The 17829-nt window shown below is 29.4% G+C and overlaps 1 protein-coding gene across 1 annotated transcript in view; it reads right to left on the bottom strand.

Moving 5' to 3' along the window:
* Window positions 1-15909, bottom strand: part of sNPF (short neuropeptide F precursor) — a 179168-nt gene extending 163259 nt beyond the window's left edge. The window contains exons 1-2 of the mRNA XM_089632855.1: window positions 15830-15909; window positions 7418-7470 (exon numbers count right to left, since the gene is read on the bottom strand). The gene's annotated coding sequence lies outside the window, so the exon portion shown is untranslated. The remainder of the gene's footprint in view (window positions 1-7417; window positions 7471-15829) is intronic.
* Between the last annotated feature and the right edge of the window lie 1920 nt (window positions 15910-17829).

The raw sequence follows: 17829 nt of genomic DNA, 5'->3' as shown, positions 1-17829 counted from the left end.
CCTACGCAAATTATTTAAATTTAATCGATTTTCACGGGGCTTGCTGCGGTTAGAAGGTTCTGGGGTCATACAGGGAATTCTAGACAGATCTAAGAAGATATAAAAATAATCTAAAATTCTCTAAACTATAAGGTTTCATATAAAAAAATTCGGAATAGAAGAAACGTGTCTTTGAGGTCAATCCATTTCTACGGGTTAAGTGAGCATTCTTTTGAAATGGTCGTCAATACAAAATATTTATTTTTGGAGATTGACAATATTTTACGAAAACACTGATATAGTACAAAAATAGCGAAGAGAAAAAAAATAAATTTGATAGACAGCGAGTTTGTTAATAAAATGTCTTATATTAGTTACTAAAATATTAAATCACCTTATTCTGTAAGTTTCATTTCTCACCACAATGTAAGGGACCATTGTACGTAACATAGGGAATTTACTTGTGAATATTAACTAGATGAACAACCAACCACTACCTAAGAGTATATTAACATCCATATTTTGTACCGGTACGCAGAAAAAACTTTTATTTACAAAAGGTTAAAAAAATGTTGGGAATTGATATTTGTGTTCTCTTGCGTTCTTATATGAAGTTATGAATTGATATATTGTTTGGAGATAGTAATATAAGATAAGATCTCGGATTGCCGTATTGAATGGAATTGAAAACTGTGCATAATTGGAATCTTCATATATATTTCATCTTATCACGTACATTCAACTTTCCACTCGCGGTTACAGAACAACGTAAGTTTTATCGTATTTGAGTTTTTATATACTCAATGATTGATGTATTTTCCCGACAAATCTATTGGGATTTAATACCTTTTATTTTTAAATAGGTTATACGAAAAACTGCAATCTCCTACAACGCTTTTCCTATTATAAATATTGTTTACCTGAATGTGATAATAAAACTAGCACATACCCGTGAAAAATCACGGGATATTACAATATATTTGTTGAATTTATGAATCGGAATGAATTTATTAAAAAAAATATTTTCATCAAGATTGAATTTGAAAAGATGATCAGAAATTTACATTTAAAATGAAGAAGATTAGCAACTTGAAAAAGTACGACATCTGTCAAAAATTTAAACACACGAAAAACATGTTTAAAATATGGAACTAATAATTTTGCTATTCTACTTATCGCTTGTCTGAATCGTTCCCACAATCAGTCTCAATTTTTAAAATCAAAGCAAATTCCAATTATAGTGGTCATTGAACCGGAATTACACATAGACATCCAAAGGAAATTATTATTTTTAAAACCCCACACTTTTATCATTGATAATCTATTTTTAGAATTTTAATAAATATTATCTCTAATTTGTCCAAAAAGCTAAAGTTATATAAATAATGCCAGCCTTCAAAAATATCAAATTGACAAACTTTAATCAGTGTTTAATGCAGCAGCACGGCTCATAACCGGGGTTTCAAAATATTCGCACATTTCAGAACACCTTCGTAACCTTCACTGGCTCAAGTGCCCTGAAAGAATCCAGTACAAACTATGCTGGATGGTGTTTAAATCCATCAATAAAATGGTCCCATCCTACATCTCTGAACTATGCGTCCGGGAAAACACTGGTCTGAGGCAGTCAACTCTTAGATCAGCAACATCATCAGCTGTAAGCAGACTGATAGAACCTAAGCGCAAGCCAAATACTTAGTTTGGTGATCGCGCTTTCGGAGTATCTGGGTTGAAGGCTTGGAATAAACTCCCTCCGGAACTAAGATCCATAACAAGCCCAGCAGAATTCAGGTCTAAACTAAAAATTTACCTTTTTAAGCTGTCATACCCTTAAATTAAATATACCATTCCTGAGAGAAAGTCCAGTTATATCCAATTTTCTAATTGCCCTAAATCCTGTATCTAAATTTCGCTAATAATAACAATTAGATAATTTTAATTAAGTGTTAATCTCAAGTGACCTACCAGATAAGTATTGCACTGTATATTATCTCCATAAATAGTTAGTAATAACGTAGATCACGTTAAAAATGTATTATAAATTTGTACAGCGCCCTTGAGGTGATTTTGCACAAAAACGGCGCTATACAAGTCATCCAATTATTATTATTTATTATTATTAATAATAACTATACAAGTATAATTTTTCAATGTAACATTCTTCATAGCCGTCATATAAAGCAATTGTTTTAATGGCTTCCATTGCTTTGTAGCAAACCATTAATCCAGAGTAATATTAATGGATCGAAATACCATTGAATTGTAATCTGAAAGTTTTTGGGAGGAATGATGAATTGAAATGGCGTTGTTTTTTGTATCAGTAAATACGAGTTCACTAAATTAAAATTTGTTTGTCATTGTTTTATCTTTATCGATTGTAAATCGGTAACAATTTTTTTTGCTATGGATTTAATTTTCTTCTCTCAGTTGTTCTCGGGTAGGTTTTACAATGTAGGTACATAATCAACTAGCCCATTTTTGCCAATCCATGCATTTATTAATTTATTTAAGTGATACCCAATAATATTTATAATAAATCATTCACAATGAGTTTAGTAAAAATCAATTCGGGAAAGGCAACACTATTTTTACATAAGAATACCGCCTTACAAGGGATTTCAATGAAGAGCGTGCGTTGATTTTAAAACAGAATTGACATAATTAATTGAAAAATATTTCATAAATACACCAAGAAATATATACAGAAGTTAGAGTCCCAAAGAATGATGTCTCTGGTTATTGACGTGTTTTGAATTATGTTAGATAATTTAATTAGAATTAAGAGCATTTGCCAACGTTTTATTTTCATTTTTAAATATATTACATTACGATATTTCTATTTTGGAATTATTTATTAATTGTTGAATTCACGTGTAGTGTTCCTTTTATTATATTATATGCTGGCGCAAATATTTTATATTTCGTGAATCTGAAAGTATTTAAAAAATATTTGCCTCAGAATCATTTATTTGCCTGTCAAAAACAAATATTGACATTTACCGTTCAAACACTTGAAAAATTACGAAATCTGTCAAAATTTTAAACAAAAACAAAATCACATTTAAAATATTGAATTATTAATTGATACACATAGGAAGGTACTTGTTTTGTCACTCTTTTGTCTGAACAAGCATTTCTAATATTGAATATGACACGGGTCGTTCCAGAGAATTTGAACAATTCATCGAATTTAAAGAATGATTTTCTAGTTGTGTGAAGGTTTTATTCACGTTCTGTCATTATTTCAGTTTTTTTAAACAACTGGCTAATAATGATATAATAACAGAACTTGAATAAAACCTTCACATAACTTGAAATTCAACTTCGAAATTTGATGAATTGTTCATATTCTCTGAAACAACACATCCCTAAAATTAAAGCAAATTTGAATTAACTGAATTGAAAAATTTCACGGATGAATAATAATTCACTCGGGAATAGCCAACACATAGTAAACCGAAATCAGTATGTTTGTTGATAGTTAGTGATTCTCCATCCCATCGTTTTAACCGTTATTAATTATTCTTCAAGCGTGAAGGATGGGTTTCTAGGTTACCGAATGAATACCTGGATACGTTTTCGAAGAAACGCTTAGGAGAAAGCCACTAGTAAAAAACACTAGTCGTGCCTATTATTAGTGTGCCTTATATCACCACTAATGTAGGTAATAGACACAACAATCGCATATCAAACGGAGTCCAGAAACAAATAGCGCAAACGTGGTTTGTATCTATTTTATGAATAGTTTTATCTGAAATCTAATGATTTTTTTAGTAGTTTACGCTCACTTTTTTAATAAAGTAATTGCACATTTTATTTTAGTGAAACGATAGGAAAAGCTTCAATTCACCAAAATGATATTTTAGGTATTCATAATATTAACCGAATCGTAGTTAAGATTAATCTATAATAGTACTTTCATGTTAAGTTTTAATGTATAGAGTGTAGAATTAACTAGGCATTGAGGAAATAGGATTACTACTTTTTTTATAAAATTGTATAGGTTCGGTTTTTTTTTTTTGAAAAAATGATTGACCTGCATCGAACTTTGTGTATTTAGGTACTTGGTACTCGTCTGCGTTGTTTATTTGAACAAATTACTTGAAGGGTTTTTCCCCTCACACATTTGTATATACATAGCAGACTGTCAGGGGTCATACGTATTTTGTTTCTGAATAATTTTTGATTGGTTTTGATTTTCAAACATCTGACCAAATGAGTATCGAAATTCGCAATTTCAGAAGAGAGTGCGATGTTCACAATAACAACGAATCTAAGTTAGTTTTCAGAGGCAGCTTTTTGTATGGATTTCTCTGGCTTATCTTAAATCTCCAGTACCTTGAACACTGATCAGTGAACAGGGAACAGGGAACAGGGAATACGGGATTTGACAGCAAATCAACCATTAAGGGTTGGAGGCTCGAGGGTAGATTTAAAACAAACCATTATTTTAAGGATAATTCTTCAATTTTCCTTCAGTATTTAAAATGTTGTGAGATAAAAGGAATTGATCGTAAAATCAATATGATGAATGGTGCGCCGTGAATATTATATTTTTTCGATGTTCTCTAAATCTAGAAAATGTTGAAGGTTAACAATTTCACACTGGAAGGATATTTTTCGTCTTTAGGTCGATGGTGGGGATTTTAAGGGAACGGTAGGGAAATATGGAAGATTAAGGTATGACAATGAATTAAACAATGGTCTTTAAGATAACAATTTCTGTTTTAAAGAAGTTTTTAAGAAAATCTGAAAACAAGTAGTACCCGCCTCAGAACAGAAATCTTCTAGTGAGGCGGGTTACTTACTTCTTTGTAAATGATAATATTATTTTAATAAATACCCGGATCGCCGGCAATTAAAAAAATATATATTCGAATACATTTGATAATAAGAATGCATGATTATGAATCAATAAACAGAGACAGCTTGAACTTCCGTCACATTTTGCATTCAAACAATTTAAAAAAAAAATGTTTGACCACATTTTGCGCTCAAACAATTTAAAAAAAAATTGTTTCACCACATTTCGCGCTCAAACAATTTAAAAAAAATTGTGGTCAAACAATTTAAAAAAAATTGTTTGACCACATTTTGCACTCAAACAATTTAAAAAAAAAAATTGTATGATCACATTTTGCGGTCAAACAATTTTTTATATTTTGTTTATTGGAATATTCTCAGTTACAGCTTTTTAATTTCAAAAAGTTTTGATCTTTTTTATTCCGCCATGTGTTTTATGTATGGTACGTTACAGATAAATGGTATTTATATATTAATTCAAAATTATGCATGCTTCTTGTCAAATATTCGAATATTATGTTCAGATTATGCAATTATTTAATATTATATGTGTGCATGCATGCCGACGAGCAATGAAATATGAGTTCTAACAGTGAAATGGGGAAGATTTTGTTCAGATTACTCAAAAGATGTGGGATTATATAGAAAATAGAGAGAAGGACACTATTATAATATAGCATAGATGTAAAGAATGATCCAATTCTAGTTCCCTATCTTTTATTTTATGAAAAACACACACAAAATTTAAACTTCGGGAGGTATTTAAACATGATAGTATAAGTAAAAGAGTTGAACAACTTTTTGGAATTTCAAACGTTTTGTAGTAGTCTCTAGGTAAAAAAAGGTTGAATTGTTTGTGGTGGAAAATATTTTTGTATCGCAAAATAAACATTGGGATTTCGAAAAAAGTTATTTGTATTTTTTTTACTACTACCATCATGTAGAATCACCACCCGAAGTTAGTGCACTTTACCCCCGGAAACCCTATATATATTTTTTTCTTAATCGAATGGGTATCATTAATTAAATATAAAAAATTATGTTAAGTAAATGGCCGTCTCCGTACCTTCTGCAGCAGTTGATTCGTTTGAGATAAATTTCAGAATTGTTGTTGCTGTTGTCAAACGATCCATATATAAAATTATAAGTGAATAAAATTATATGTGTTAAACACGCGCCATAATGACAGCTGTCTAATTTTCAGTGTTGCCAATATATCACGCATTAGAAGTTATTTAATTTATAAGCTTTCTCAGAAATAAAATTATGTAATCATAAAGATGTCCGATATTACCTATTACTTTGTTCGACATCTTTTGTAATTTTTACGAATAGTTTTTAAGAATATTTATCATTCTATTGGAAAAATTATTAAAACACCATTGAAGCCAAAATATGATGTTTATGGTATAACAACATTTTTTATTATTATTGTTCTACTAAGAAAACGTGTAAAACCATTGTCACTGTTCAAATTGAAGAATTTCCACATTAGCCATTTTTCGTAAGGTTTGTAGGGTGTGAAAAATAATCGTTTAGCCTCCCCCACCCTCCAGTCACAGCCACCTGCTAGAATTTAGGTGAGGTGGCTCCTTTCTAATGTGGATCTAATGGGCGAGGGTGCGGACACCACGCAAATATTTATTTAACCCCTCCCCTTTGCCTTCAGGCCAATTCTCAAAACTACCTTCTTCAACCAAACCCACAAGTGGTTTCAGAACATACCGACAATCAATCAAATTTAAGACTTCGACGCGTTGGATGATATTCCTATATTGTTAATACGTGATATTTCATTTATCTTCATTTGACTTGTTGCTGAAGTGTGTTGCTTAAAAGTTTGACTTTCCGGATACTTATAAAATGTTATGGCCAAATTCGTAATGAATCAATACTGCAATATTAAATTACAACAGTATTATAATAAAACAAATAAATACATATTTATATAAAACATTATTTAGGTAACATTGTAGAAAAACGGATATCTTTTTGTGGTCTTGCGCCCTGCGTTTTTTAAAATTTGGTACTTGAGCGATTTTTAGCATATTATGCCATGTTTGCAAAAGGTTTTGAGCGATCAGTTGCCAGAATGTTTCAAATTTATAGAACCTAAAAATAAGGTATATATGATAAAATCTAGCTGGGTTTATTGGCTTTAAACCACAGTTAAGAGTTTTGTATGTTTCAATATTAATATTTTGAGGAAATTTATTCATTAAATTTTATGTTAAATGTATTTATATGACACCGATCGCTCCATTAGTTTAGGTCTACACTATTGACTCAATTGTTTTATTTGGTAGTTCAATTACTTTGTTCATTCTGTGTTTATCTCGGCCGAATGAGTTTGTGGTGCGATAGAATTTAGTTGAATGATAAATGATAAAATCTAGGTGGATTCTTTAGCTTTAAACTACAGTACGCAGTTTTATATGTTTCCATATTAATATTTTGAGGAAATGTTTTAATAATAATAACGTAAATGTATGTATATACATTACACCAATCGCTTGAAAAGTAACGTATGAGTGGAAAACTAATTTTTACAGTCCTTTAGAGTGTTACAATTTACCAATTAAAAAGGACATTAAAGTGTACATTGAAATGATTTAGTAAGGTTATTGAAACTTACGCTTGAGTTAGAGTTGGTCTGGCTCGGTAGCAGATTGCGTGGAAATCTGATTCCTGGAATCAAAAATATTTCATTAATATAATTTTATTATAACATTATACTAAAATATATTTACGTGCAAGTTTCAAGTAAAAAAATTTATGTGAAGTAAATATAAGTTTAATTTTTGGTTGCTGTACTAAATTTAAATTATTCAAAATATGAATGTATTATGCGAGAGCGCATTTTCAGTCGATATTCAAAAATGTCATTTCAATGTTTTATTTATTTGTTGGTCACTAAACTAAACACAAAAACGTTAACATATTTCAGAGCATTCTTAAATAATATTTTGAAATATTATGGAAAACATCGGGGAGTGAGTTTGTTTTATAAAAAAATCTATATAAATTTAAAAATGGTACCAAACATTTGAAGCGTAATTTAATTTTAATGATACATAGTGCAATCATTCTAAAATTAGGAATAACCTTATGGAATTCGGATTTTCGTCATAATCATTCGATATCATTAAATATTGTATGTGAAATTTGATAATGCCAAATTGAAATAAAGCAGGATTTTAGGCAATCTACGTTGCATCGTTAAAACGTCTCCCTCAGGTAACAAAGTCTCTATGGGGCTGAGGGTCTGAAATTAGTACAACCCTAATAATTTCCATGAAACAAAGAGCACAAAAAGTCTTCATCAGATTTAACACTAATGCGGAAATCAAATTTCCGTTGGGAACGATGAAATATTCGAGTCGATAGGTTATTTTAATTGCCGGAAATCTGATACAGATTCAATACAGAAATTATATACTCACTTTTCTTACAATTCCACGAATCAGAAGGCCCCTTTGCATTCAAAAGGTTAGAATATTTTCATAACGATTACAATTAATTTTGTTAACTCTCCTTTTATTTAGGGCATTAGGCCAACTTGTTTCAGATCCAATGTGACAATTAGTGTCTTCATCGGTGCAGTATAATAACTACATGTAAAATGAAGACAAAATATTTATAAGCTAATTAAATTAATAGTATTGAATGAAGAGCTATCCATTGCAATTAAATTAGTCAATATAACTTTGTTTAAATTACGATTTTTTTATTATTTATTTAGGCCGATCGGATTCAGAAGAATCATTCCTTCTTCAGGTTTTATATAATATGTTACCTTTAGAAAGGAACGGTTGTTCTGAAACCGGTCGGCGGTAATAAAAAAATAGTTTTATTAATTAAATTGAATTTTATTAATAATTAAAATAGATTCTCGAATTAATTCAATTTAATTTAATTTATTGTTGTTTTGCAGTAAAATCATTAAGAATAAAAAGGGAAGATAATTTCGGTAACGCCCCGTTGAAAGACCATCATTCAAAATTGAAAAATTGCCCGTTTAGGCTTTAGTTGTGTTTAGTGACCAGAACAAGTCAGATACTTCCCATTTTCTTCTTACCCGTCTATTTTCTATCACCACCACCTTCAGCCACACAACATACTAAATAAAAAATATTGAGGATACCATAGTCTCATTGCTCCTGACGGGTTGGACTCTTGTGCGGTATTCGCATAAAAATATGGTTTCGGAAAGAAATTATTCAAAACCGTGTAATTTTACTTATATTGGTTTAGAAAGAAAAAGAGTGCAAGCTAAAGATACAGGCGCATGTGAGGGAGGGAGGAAAAGAGTGACATGGACGTTTTTCGGGAAAATGAAATGTATGGAGCTATGACAAGAGTTTAATTGATCACAACTATTATAAATATCTTTTTTTATCTTTTTTTTTAAGATATTGGAGGAACAGATGGTTTCCTCCAGCACCGTCCACGTAAACACCATAATGTTTTATATATAAAAGAAAAACTTTTTTTATAAAAATTACTCTGGACCCCCTATGTAAAAGAATACAGTATTAGTAGACAGTTGCGAATGCGTACATGTTGTTAGTTATATAACTGGATTACATCTCATCTCCGCCAATTGGTGTTGCTGCTAAAATTTAATTGATATAAAACAACAAAGTTACAAGAATTATTAGAGAAATATCAAGATGATATTGTCACTTAACCAAAGTAGTTAAGTTGCAGTAAATATGGAGACAATATTAGCGATTGTTTGACGAAAATTTGGAACAGAAAAATTAGAAAAGATGACTTGAACCTAGGACCCTCGCATTGCCTTAAATATTACAACTTTTTTATTGTTGATACATTATTTTACAATATTTCATATTTTAAAGTAATGTTGGCCTCACTGGGTAATACAATTTAAGGTTATTCCGAAAATAGGAATAAATATCATTATTACTGGTAAACTTCTTAATTTCGGTATCATGAAACATATCAACTATTTGATGTATTTGATTGAATTTACAGCTGAGATGAAAACAATTCTTAATAAGGCTTTTAATTAAGCTTTTAGTGGAGCCGGTTCGTTTACAAAATTATAGATTGTACCGCCACAAATAATTAAGAAATACTATTTTGATATTAAAGATGATAATAATTATTTCAAAAGGTAATCAAAGCGCTTTTGTAGGCGATCTCGATGTAATAGTGATTTGATCGCCTTCGATTGATGTTTTTGATTTTAGAGGGTTTTGATTAATTGTCACCAAGTCAAGATATTTAATGTCGTCTAAACTTGCTTAAAATTATTTTAAGATCAGGCTAAATAGGCCTCTCATCATCGCCGTGATTTTTTCATAGCAAACAATCTACTAAGATATTATTAAACAATTTTGAAATCATGTAATAAAATAAGTCTATGTATGTAAATATGTTTTAATATTCAGCTAATATTGTGTGATGTCAATATAATTTGGTTGTTTTTATCTAATATGTATTATCGTTTATTTTTTATCAAGATAACATTTTTTAAATATGATATAATATAAATACGTCAAATAACACAGGGGAAAGTTTTTATAGTCGATAAATTACACAATGAAATTATTTATGGCATAATTTATGATTTCTATCAATGAAATGTGGTGTACAGGGTATTCTAATGATATATTACAGTTTCCAGCAAAATAAATGGGTAAAATTGTGTGAAAATTGCTTCCTATGTCTTGTATTAAATAAGTGGCAAAGCTTGTAGAATATTGATAAATCTGATTCTGGTCATATTTTACATTTAATTCTTAGAGTAAATTTTTCCGCTCTTAAAATTTCAATTTTTCTAGTCTGTAATTGAAGTTAATTGAAAATAGACGGTTTACAAAGAGAATGGTTTTCGTACCTATGTGACTTTTGAGTCGGGATGTTGTAGTTTAGATTTCAGTGCAGATTAAAATTATTATAATAACGTAAAAAACATTATATGCACTTGTACTATTTTTGACTGTTATGTATTTGATGGATACTAAATTATAAAATATGTCAAAATCGTTATGGTTAATCGTACAAATTATTTGATTTTGATACCATGCTAGCAATTAATCAATATTTTTTTGTCAATAAAGCAATGAAATAAACAAACACTGGTAATAAAATATCTGAAGAATACGGTGAAGATTTAAAATTTTAAAGAGAGAAGTTTTAAAAATCAATAATTTTTGTTAATAAAGCAGTGTTAGTGTAATCAAGATATATTAATAAACATACACTGGTAATAAAATATTTAAAGAATAAATAAAATAAAATGGACTTCTACGAATTAAACATTAAAACAATTAATAATTTAATTTATAAATCATAAATTCATATTCTTGTAGAAAATCCATTTTCCACAATAATTAAAAATTAAGATACTGAAGTAGGTAGGATAAAATCATTACCACGGGCCGGCTCTAAATAAAAGATTTTTATTTGTGGATATAATTTTCTGAAAGGATTCGTTGATAGTTTTGCTCGGAATTCCGTTTAGTTTCTTGCCTGCGATCAGGCTTCTTCCGACACTCGATTTAAGAATAGAGTTTTATTTTCAGGAATGCACACTTTGCCTTAAAGTTATTTAATTTCACAATAATGCATTCAGTTTACAAATTACAAATTTTATTTTAGCTTTTAAAAATAATTAATTAAGTTTCAATTTATTTCTTCGAGCAGAGCAATCCCGATGAGTTACAAAACTCATGGTAGGACGTGAGGAACTTACAATACATAAGTGGGAGTTAGTAGGTACAATTTTACATAGGTATTTTGATTTTTAAATTATAAATTTCACATACGAAACAGTACAAAAATAGAAAAATTATCAAAATTGTAAGTTTCACATGCAAAACAGATCAAAATTAGAAAAAGGGAGATTAAGTAGTACAAACAAGAAGAAACAAAAAAATGAAACAGACAGGGACATACATAGATTATGCTCAAAATTAATGATAAAAAAATATTCCCTCAAAGCATTACTTTGAATTTTTTGTATACGCTGCCTTTTTTATACATATCTGGACGAGAGTTATAGAGTGTGTAGGCAATAAAGTTAAGATATTTTTTCTCAAATTTTTAGTGTTTATTAGAGAAATTCAGATTTTATTGTTATTCCGAGTATTGTGGTTGTGGATGTCTTGATTGTAAAGTAGCTTGATGTTAGTGAGGGACTAATTATGAGACTAATTCCTACTGGCTTAACAGGACCATAAATTTTCATGACTTGGAATGTCCTAGTTCTACTTTTACTGGAGTAAATTCTCTTACCTGTGATTTAACGCGAATTTTCTGAGATTTTCTAAGATATCTTAATGATAATAATTCAAGAGAACCGATCATTTATTGGAAGCCCTCGGGGTGGTCAGTTCTCCACTAATGTGCGGGGACCGATGTCGGACAGAATGCCTACGCATCTCAAATATCCGGTTCTTTCTCCAATACGCTTTTGTCCGGATCGGGTTCTTTCTTTCGGAAAACTTGTTATTTTAGTCGCAGAACATTATTTATCGCATTATTACGGTTTGAAAATAAGTTTCTTACTTAGCACGTTATATTAGAAACATGAGAAAATGATAATATACCTGGGAAAGAAATAGGAAGGACTTGAAGAAATAAATTAATGTAATTAGTAACTTCGATAAAAGATTAGGTACCAACATAAATTTTCTAGCAAAAGATTGACGAGAATCAGTCACAAAGTTTATTTATTTATTTATTAACGCCCTAGAATTTTTAATAGTAAAACATTTATTTTTATAAACGGATGAATTTATATACTGACTGAGGATTGAACCTTCCTTCCCAGGGACTGGAGTCAACAGCGCTTACAACTTAGCCCAAACCCGATTGGATATAACTGATTTTTTTTACGTTTACTATCTGTACCCCGCCACGCGTTTCTGAGGCTTAGTCTGTCTGTGCAGATGGAGAAACAATAGCGCGTTTTACTTTTACGTCTAACAGATGGTGATTTAAAAAAAAAAAAATTGTCACAGGTGACATCTATATAATAAAATTATGTAAAAATATACGAGTATTTCAAAACAAAGTTGTGTCAAAATTTCAAAGTAATCGATGAAGAACTTTCTGAGATATAAAATTTTTAACAAATGAACATTTACGTTTTTATTCATAGATTAACTGATGTCATCCAATTACAGAGAAATTCGAATATTTTTGCGAGTTTGTGCGTGATTGTTATCAAAAGTTGATAGAATTCATTGTCATCGACGAGTCTGTTTGGAGATTCAGCTCGATCGGATATCCGGAAGTTGGGCAATTTCCACTTCATTCAATAAAGAAAAATAATTTGAAATTCAAATTAAAATATTCAAAAAATTAGATACCTACGTGTTTTTTACACGAAAGAAATACTTTTAACGATACATTTCTGTGAATTGAAATGAAGATTTTTAGGAGCACAATTTTTACTAAATAAATTGTTTCACAAGGTGTAGAATTGATCTATGTTAACACAGTTAATGATGTAAGCAAAACGTTTTTCATTTTAAAATTAGAAACAAGCAATAAACCTACTCAATAAAATAGTGTAATTTAGATGAAAATTACACTATTTTATTGAGTAGGTTTATTGCTTGTTTCTAATAAAACTACTCAATAAAATAGTGTAATTTAGATGAAAATTACACCATTTTATTGAGTAGGTTTATTGCTTGTTTCTAATAAAACTACCCAATAAAATAGTGTAATTTAATGATTTTTTTTAAATTTATTTATAAAAAAGTTATTTTGAAACATGATTTTATATGCGACACAAGACTCAATATAAAATAATAGGGGGTTTGCTCGAGACCTCAAATTTTAATTAATTTCGAAGAATTCGTAGTAACATTTTTTTTCAGATGTAAGTTATTTCTGGATATAAGTTATTTATATTTAAGAAACATAAAAACAGTACATTATTTAAAAAATATTTCACATAAATTTATTAGAAAATTTAATAACACGTTTTTCAACTCTAAAATTATCCTTAAGCACCAGATTTTATTTTTCTAAACGATGAATTAGTAACTTCCAGAGGCATTTATTTAGAAACTTCTAAGATTTTAGTAATCCGTTTATCAAAATTAATTTAAATAAGCCCCGCTGAAATCATTTTTCTAGGCCTGCTAGGGCGAATTCGACCGTCGGTGCGTCCAATACACCAGGGCCGCGCGGCGTATATTTTTGTAGATGCCTTCTTCACTTACGTCGTTATGATTTCGGCTTTATTTCAGGGTATTGTACTACTAAGTTCCTATGTATGTAGGAGGATGGACAAATGAATTCGTTTAAATAATTTAACAATAACGTTTAGGAATGGAACGACTAGAGATATAATACAACACATAATAAAATTGAATTCATTTTTATTTCTATCACTTTTGCGGAAATAACCATTTTTCCATATTTTCGCCAAAGTATATTGAAAAATTAATTAACTAAGAAATTAATCGTCAGAGAACTCAATCATTTAATGAACGCTTTGGAGCGTTGCTGTTTTTGCTTCTCCCGTTTAAACGAATAAGAACATACACGTTCAGTATAACGCGTTATCTTTTAAGACTTTAATCATCCTGAAAAGTGAATTGATTACGCAAAAATACTGAGTTATTGTGAAATGCAATAAGATTATAAGAGATTCCTAAATTATAAGATCATTAGAGATTGCCAACTAATTGATTTAAACAGAGTAATTTTACTTGTCTATTTAAAGCATGAGAGTTGAAATAAAGAATAGTAGATTATTATTATTATGATAATTGACTTGGAGTTTAGACCAAAGATTGATGCACCGTTAAAGTAAACAAGACAGGTTAAGATAAATCTTTGAATCAAACATTGAAAATACCTATATCAGATCAGTTCAAAAGAAAATATTTGATACTAAAATACCTTTTGGAATATAATAGGAGCAATCCTAGGAAATAAAATGCCCCGATGAACATTATGTATTTATGTTTTTTGTGCCTAACTAATTTGAATTCTGTGATTCAGGAGTAATATGCAAGTACATTTTTAAAGACAATAAGTATTCAGTTTGTTGTATTAGATCTTTCAATAAAAGAAAATCCATTCTATCAGGAGGAATTTTTACTAACTCTTTTACCTTTTTTACTAACTCCTAGTCAAAAGTCCTTGAAAATATATTATTATAAAACAACAAAATATAAAATGTATCCATATTTTTTTTATTTAAAAAAATATTATTTTAAGATTAGTTTCGTTACTACCACTAAAACAAAAGTTAATTAACAAAATTAGTAATTAATAAATAATTATAAATGTATTTATATTTAATATATAATTATAAATGTATTTATATTTAATATATAATTATAAATGTATTTTAACATTGTTTATATAACATTTTTTGTGTCCTTAATTAAAATTAATCGGCACAGTAGGTATATTAAAAAAACTACAATAAAAAAAGTTTTTTTCTTTTAATATAGGTAATGGCTCAATGCGAAATTTTCTGAGGGATACCAAATTGTAGGCTTAGAGTAAAATTAACTTCAGATATGGGTCGATATTATCTGCATTCTTCATAGTACGGTATATATTTAAAACTTTATAGTATATAAGAAAAAAAAACTTTAATAAAATCAATATAAAGCTTAGAACTTAGTTATGTTAGTAGATATATGTATGAATTTGTATATATGTTCGTTTCTAGATTAAAAAAAATATGACGTTTTCGTTAATTACGTTGTTTAATAATTTTTAATCGAGAGACGGCGTTAAATTTAAATCACCCGCTGTAAGTTTTTAATTATATTGAACAACTGTTAAGTTTCTTCTATTCTTTCATAACTTTCAGAATTTAAAATTTCTTGTTTTAACACTTAAATTTGATTAGTGAAAGAGTTAAAATGTCACCTTAACAGATCAAAAAATAATTAAATTCACAAAACGGAATAAACGTATGTTTGGGGTTTAAAGGAGATCCAAATGCAACAAATAATAATAAAATTTGTTTCATGATTTTTGTAAATAAAATTATGAATGATGTTATGCAAGTATATACTTATATGCATTTGCTTACCTTTAGGGATGTCGGGAAGGCTACTGAGAAGGCTCTTTCGATTCACGGGCTCGGGGGTAATTTCACTGTGGTAGTTTAGATTCAACAGGACTAAGGCTTGCTGGCCGCCCGCTTATATAGGGGTGCTGGGTCAGGGGGGAGAGTAGTGTAGCGGTGTGGCGGTGTAGCGAGGGCGGGGCGGTGGGCGGGCCGCGGGGGCGGTGCGAGGAGGCACGCGTCCGGGGACGGTGGTGCTAGGGCGGCAGGCGGTAGGGCGGATGATGGTGACCAGCCTCACTGTTATTGCAGTCGACAATACTACGTTTGATGATAATGTACTGTAATAATTAAGTAGGCTTTATTTATAATTGACTGCTACTGGGAATCTTGGCTACAAAAAAATGAACAATTTGAACTTATCTCCTGAACCTAAATTTTTTAAGTTAGATAGATACTTTTAAAATATTTATCCCTTTAGAGTATATGTAATATTTAGGAAATTTATTAACAAACAAAATATTGTCAATAGTAGTTTACCTTACATAGTTATGTAAAGAAAAATTTACTTATTTTTTTATTGTTGAAGAAGGCACTGTTATATTCGAAACCAATGGGCGACTTACGATTAACTTCCACAATAATTAATTATTTTAAAAAAATACACTAACTTATTAAACCTGTAGATCGTTGTTTTAATTATTAATAAAATATTAATAATTAAAACACTTTGTGGCGTAATTTTAATTTTAAAAAAATGTATTCACCACTATTTAATCATAATAATCTACATGTTTCAAAACCAATGGTTTCTTCGTCAGGATAAAGCTATAAATAAAATGAACAAATATAGGAATAGACCAACAAGTATAGACAAATAAGTACCTAAGGACAAAAATGTTACAAAGATTATATATAAAAATATAAACAAAGTATTATAAAATAGATATTTTTTGTATTTACGTAAATATCAAAAACTTAACTTCTTATCTTTTATAAATTGACACAACCTAACCAAGGAGTAAATAAGGTGTGTAAATAACAAAAAAAAAATTAATTCGAAAATAAATTTTAAAAATGGCAATTTAAATACTGTATTTCGTAATTAATAATATTTAATTGACTATGTACACGTTTTTTAATTCCTAAAATTTCTAAATTATCTAATTGTAAAGCCGTTGTAACCCTTTTTCATAACAATACAATGATTTGTTTTTAAAATTCGGTCGGCAAATTCAGAATGATATTAAATTATTATAAGCAATAATTAGTCGCCTCTAATATCAATACAAATTGAAAATATCTCCCGAGTAAAAATAAATGCCGCCGACGGGAATTGAATTGGATGCTCTGGACCACTGAGCCACATCGGCTTATTTCCAACTTGCCAAATAATTCAATATGTACTTCAATAAATAATTACTGTTTATTATATTTTTTTCTATCTGTAAACAACACACTTTATTTTTGCAGGAAAGGATTTGTTAGTGCTAAATTTCCCACTAGATGGCGTCGAGACATATTATTTCTAAATTTGTTGGTGAAATATTTTGACATGTAAAATATTATCATTAAAAAAAAATGATAATAATTATTTAAACAATTCAAATTTTCTAGAAGACTGATATTAAAAGAAAACGTTATAATTGTAACTTATTCATTTATAGACTACTGATTTTTTATTTATTTAATACACATCTTTTAATTTTTTTAAATAAACTGGTTGGATAATATTTGAAATGTTTTCAATTACTAAATTTAAATTATAATTATTTAAGAGTATTTTTTTTTGAATTGTCAACTAATGCCTGAATTAAATCTGCCGAGTGCTCGGCCGAGGCGGTAAATTCGGTCGAGTGATCGAGATCTGATTCTCTTCTCTTCATCCATACAATATAAATGTTCTGCACGACAGAGCACTGAAACTCTTCTCATCATCCATTCACAGTATGTGTCCTCCATGACAGAGCTATGATACTCTATTCGTCATCAATTCACTATCAGTATATTCAGTACTCGGCCTA

The sequence above is a fragment of the Hesperophylax consimilis genome, chromosome 6 (genome assembly GCF_061612785.1).
Source record: "Hesperophylax consimilis isolate HC1 chromosome 6, BYU_Hcon_1.0, whole genome shotgun sequence".
NCBI classification, from domain to species: Eukaryota; Metazoa; Arthropoda; class Insecta; order Trichoptera; family Limnephilidae; genus Hesperophylax; species Hesperophylax consimilis.
Note: the sequence above shows the minus strand (reverse complement) of the source record. Positions and strands in the feature narration are given on the sequence as shown.